Source organism: Rutidosis leptorrhynchoides, chromosome 1, assembly GCF_046630445.1.
Source record: "Rutidosis leptorrhynchoides isolate AG116_Rl617_1_P2 chromosome 1, CSIRO_AGI_Rlap_v1, whole genome shotgun sequence".
Taxonomy (NCBI): domain Eukaryota; kingdom Viridiplantae; phylum Streptophyta; class Magnoliopsida; order Asterales; family Asteraceae; genus Rutidosis; species Rutidosis leptorrhynchoides.
Genome location: NC_092333.1, coordinates 283,759,644 through 283,765,391, shown reverse-complemented (window position 1 = coordinate 283,765,391; position 5,748 = coordinate 283,759,644). Strand labels below are relative to the sequence as shown.

At 33.2% G+C, this 5,748-nt stretch overlaps 1 non-coding gene across 1 annotated transcript; it reads left to right on the top strand.

Annotated features, from left to right (window-relative positions):
* Positions 1-2,450: 2,450 nt before the first annotated feature.
* LOC139887154 (small nucleolar RNA R71) lies at positions 2,451-2,557 on the top strand. Its single transcript, XR_011772996.1, has one exon. It is a non-coding gene; the product is annotated as a small nucleolar RNA R71 (small nucleolar RNA).
* The last annotated feature ends 3,191 nt before the right edge of the window (positions 2,558-5,748 follow it).

The window sequence follows — 5,748 nt, the reverse complement described above, 5'->3', positions numbered from 1 at the left end:
AATATCTGAAAAAACCATCAAGAAAACAATAGTAACTATTTCCGGCTAATCATTCCAACATTTGATCAATGAAAGGTAAAGGAAAGTGATCTTTTCTGGTGGCGTCATTTAATTTTCTATAATCAATACAAACACGCCATCCTGTTACATTCCTAGTAGGAATAAGCTCATTTTTCTCATTTTTAATGACAGTCATGCCACCCTTCTTAGGCACGCATTAAACTAGGTTTACCCATGGACTATCAAAAATTGGATAAATTAAACCTGCATCAAGCAGTTTAATAATTTCTTTCTTAACAACATCTTGCATATTAGGATTTAGTCTTCGTTGATGTTGCACATACGTTTTATGACCTTCTTCCATAAGGATTTTATGTGTGCAATACGAAGGACTTATTCCTTTAATATCATGAATCTTCCATGCAATAGCTGGTTTATGAGCCTTTAGCACAGAAATGAGTTGATATTTTTCATTTTCAGTAAGAGAAGACGATATTATTACAGGTAATTCAGACTCACCATGTAAATAAGCATATTCCAAATGGTTTGGAAGTGGCTTTAACTCTAATGTCGGTGGTCCTTCTATCGATGATTTATATCGATATATGTCTTCTTCTTTTAGCATTTGAATTTCTTCTGTTGTTGGTTCAAATCCATTAGCCACAAGTGTAGCTAACATTTCAGTTTCATCAATTTGTTCAGTTCCTTCTCCTAAAGAACATTCTCCTGTACCTTGTAATTCTGGAAATTCTTCTAACAATTCTGCATGTGATTCTATAGTTTGAATATAATAACATGTATCATCTGCAGATTGCGGTTGTTGCATTGCTCTATCAACAGAAAAGGTAACACTCTCATCCTCTATACTTAGGGTCAATTTCTTACCAAACACGTCTATCATTGCTTTAGCTGTGTTTAAGAATGGTCTTCCTAATATGAGAGGAACTTGAGAATCTTCTTCCATATCCAGAATAACAAAATCTACTGGAAATACTAAAGTACCAACTTTAACTAGCATGTTCTCCATTATTCCTCTGGGATATTTTACTGATCGATCGGCTAGTTGTATGCTTATTCGTGTTGGTTTCAATTCTCCAAGGTCTAGTTTAGCGTATAGTGAATATGGCATTAAATTTATACTAGCACCTAAGTCTGCCAATGCTTCTATTGAACTAAGACTACCCATAAAACATGGAATTATGAAACTTCCTGGATCAGATAATTTTTCTGGTATCTTATTCAACAGCACTGCAGAACAATTAGCATTCATAGTAACAGCCGATAGTTCTTCCATTTTCTTTCTATTTGTGATTAGATCTTTCAGAAATTTAGCATGTCTAGGCATTCCTGAAATCACATCAATGAAAGGAAGATTTACATTTATCTGTTTAAACATATCCAAGAATTTGGATTGCTCGGCTTCAAGTCTCCCTTTTCTCATTTTACTCGGGTAAGGAAGTGGTGGTTGGTATGGTTTAACATAAGGTTTAGCCTTAACTGTGTTATCTCCATTAACCTTTTCAACTACCGGTTCTTTTTCCTTATCTTGATCAGATTGTGGTTCTTGTGGAGTAGGAATAGCTTCATCAGAAATTACAGGTATTTCAGGTGGTTTAAGTGTAATACCACTTCTTGTGGTAATGGCTTTAGCTGTTTTATTCCGGGGGTTAGCATTTGTATCACTAGGTAGACTTCCCGGTTTTCTTTCACCTATTAACCTTGCCAGGTTGCTTACTTCTTGTTCCAAATTTTGAATAGAAGCTTGTTGATTTCTAAATGCTTGAGCATTTTGTTCATTGGATTATTTCTGAGATGTGAAAAACTATGTTTGAGAATCAACTAGCTTCGACATCATGTATTCTAAATTTGGCTTTTTATCATCGGTTTGTGGTGGTTTGTTTTGAAAAACAGGTCTTTGCTGATTATAAGTATTGTTAGATACTTGTTGATTACTAGGACCTTGTTGGTTGTTGTATGGAACATTTCGGTTATGATTCTGGTTTTGATTGTAGATCGGTCTTGGCGGTTGATAATTATTCTGATAATTATTTCCAGGCCTTTGGTTTATGTATGAAACATTCTCTCTTTGTTCCATTGTTAGTTCAATACTGAAACAATCTTTTGTCAAATGTGGTCCTCCACACTGCTCACAACTAATTCGTATTGAGTGAATATCTTTAGTCATCTTTTCCATTCGTCTTTCGACAGCATCTATCTTTACGGAAATGGAATCTAAGTCATGGCTAGAATCGGCTCTAGCTGCTTTAGATGATCTAACGATATCTTTTTCTTGGTGCCACTCATGTGAGTGGGAAGCAGTATTATCAATAATTTTGTAAGCATCCGTTGCGGTTTTCTTCATAATGGAACCACCAGCTGCTATGTCTATTTCTTTTCTTGTTGTGATGTCGTATCCTTGGTAGAAGATTTGTACTATTTAACAGGTGTCTAAACCATGTTGCGGACATCCTCTTAATAATTTTTCAAATCTTGTCCAAGCCTCATATAGAGTTTCATTTGGCTTTTGTGTGAACGTAACAATTTCTCCTCGAAGTCTCACGGCTTTAGATGCCGGAAAGAATTGTTTAAGAAATTTTTCAACTAAAATGTCCCATGTATCAATCGCCCCTTCAGGTAACGATTCCAACCAATCTTTGGCTTCTCCCTTTAAAGTCCAGGGAAATAATATGAGATATATCTGTTCATCCTCCACTTCTTTCATTTTAAATAGAGTGCAAATCCTATTAAAGGCACGAAGATGTTCATTTGGATCTTCCTTCGGCGCACCACTAAATTGGCATTGATTAGTTACCATGTGTAGAATTTGTCCTTTGATTTCATAATCTGGTGCATTAATGTCTGGTTGAGTAATTCCGTGACCTTGGCCAGTGCATTTAGCTCTCATTCGGTCTTCCATACTTAGAGGTTCCAGATTTTTCATGATTGAATTTGTTGAATCTGAATCACTATAGGATTCTGATTTAATGGTTGGTTCCTCAATAATCTCTGTTTGAATGATTGGTGATTCCGGAGGAAAGATTAGTGGTTCAGGATCTATGAATCGTCCCTGAATATCCTCCGGATTCTCAATTGTGAGGTCGGGTTCAAAAAATGGATTATCGGAAATTTGAATTGGAGTACTTGGTCGACTAGATGACAATTCTTAAGAAAAATCAACGGCGACAATATTTGCTAGATGTCTTGATCGAGTTACAGGTGGTGAACGTACAAAAGGTGGTGAATGCATCCGAAAAGTGGTCTTGATGTGTGCGAAAGTAAATATTGCATTACGGAACTGGATTAATAGTTATATTACGCTAACATACCCTAGTACATCATCAAGTATATCATTACAACTAAAAACGAATATATATTTCATAGCATTATCCCTCAAGGAAGACAAGCTTTTAGTTGCAATTGTTCTATTTACAAGTGATATTCGTTTAAATAATAAAAGGGGAAGACAAAAGACAGATTCGACAAATTGAAGACGTAAACGACCAAAAATCTCAAAAGTACAAAATGCAATCAAAGTGGTTCCAATTATTGATAAGAAACGTCTCAAAATTACAAGAGTACAAGACGCAAAACGCAAAGTACAAGATATTAAATTATACGCAAGGACGTTCGAAAATCCGGAACCGGGACCAAAGTCAACTCACAACGCTCGACGCAACAGACTAAAAATTACAAGTCAACTATGCACATAAATATAATATAATATTTAAATAATTCTTATAGTTATTTATATATTATATTTATTTATTAAAACGTCGACAAGCAAAGAAACAAAAATATGTGAGCTGCTACCTACCCCCATGCGATCACATGGCCTGGAGGCATAAAAGCCATGCGATCGTATGGCCCTGAAATCCAGGCCTTTTCCTATAAAGTTCGCGAGTTTTGGACGAAATTTACACATCTTTTTCCTTTCAATCTCTCTCTCGTATATATATTTATATTTATATTATAATTTTAATTTTAATTTTAATTTCTAATAATAAGGGTATGTTAGCGAATGTTGTAAGGGTGTAAGTCGAAATGCTGTTCGTGTAACGCTACGCTATTTTTAATCACTGTAAGTTATGGTTAATGTTATTTTTAATTTAATGTCTCGTAGCTAAGTTATTATTATGCTTATTTAAGACGAAGTAATCATGATGTTGGGCTAAAAATATTAAGATTGGGTAATTGGGCTTTGTACCATAATTGGGGTTTGGACAAAAGAACGACACTTGTGGAAATTAGACTACGGGCTATTATTGGGCTTTATATTAACTAAATGATACCTCGTTAATTTAATATATAGACTTATAATTTGACGTATTTATATATAACCACATACTCTTGACTGGGCACGGTGGGCGGGATATCTATAAATACCAATAATTGTTCATTTTACCGGACACGGAACTGAATTAATAGTTAGTAGACTTGTTGAAACAGGGGTGGATTACATTCAAGGGTAATTGGTGTAATTGTTAACAAAGTAGTAAAACCTTGGTTTACACGCAGTCGATAACCTGGTGTATTCATTAAACAAAGTATTAAAACCTTGTTACAATTTGAATCCCCAATTAGTTCGAATATTTGACTTCGGGAATAAGAATAATTTGACGAAGACTTTCGCGCTTTATATTTATGCCTGATGGACTATTATGGACAAATCAGTATGGACATATCGAATAATCCAGGACTAAGAACAATTAACCCATGGCAATAAACTAAAAATCAACACGTCAAACATCATGATTATGGAAGTTTAAATAAGCATAATTCTTTTATTTCATATTTAATTGCACTTTTAATTATCTCACTTTTATTTATTGTCATTGTATTCAATTGCACTTTTAATTATCATACTCTTTAATTATCGCAATTTTATTTTATCGCACTTTTATTTATCAAAATTTCATTATCGTTATTTACTTTACGCTTTAAATTAAGTTATATTTATTTTTAATATTTTACATTAGGTTTTAACTGCGACTAAAGTTTTAAAAATCGACAAACCGGTCATTAAATGGTAAAAACCCCCTTTTATAATAATAATATCACTTATATATATATTTGTATTTTTATAAATTTAAAACTAATATAGCGTTAAGCTTGTTTAAGAGTTCCCTGTGGACGAACGGACTTACTAAAAACTACACTACTGTACGATTAGGTACACTGCCTATAAGTGTTGTAGCAAGGTTTAGGTATATCCATTCTATAAATAAATAAATATCTTGTGTAAAATTGTATCGTATTTAATAGCATTTTCTTGTAAAATTAATACTATTTCCTAGTACACCTCGCACACATCAAGTATTTTTGGCGCCGCTGCCGGGAAACACATAAACGCCGGAAGCGCAATGCTATAAAAAAAAGATTTTTATTAATTTTTAAGTTTCCTTTTATAAAAATATGTTTTTGAAAAATACGTTTTAAAAAAATAATATATTCAAAAATATAAAAAGAAAAACAAAATTTATATATTTTTAAGAGTTTGTTAAACATATAAGTTTTATAAATTTATTTATTTTTATTTTATAAAAATATAAGTTTTATTTAATTTATATAAATATATTATATAAATATATAAATCAGAAAACAGAATAAAAATATATATATATAAGTTTCGGCCCGATCACTATAGCAGCCCACTCTCTGGCCCGAAACCCTAGCTCATGCGATCGCATGAGCCCAAAGGCAAAACTTCATGCGATCGCATGAAGCTGTCTGACACGCCACAGTAAACCC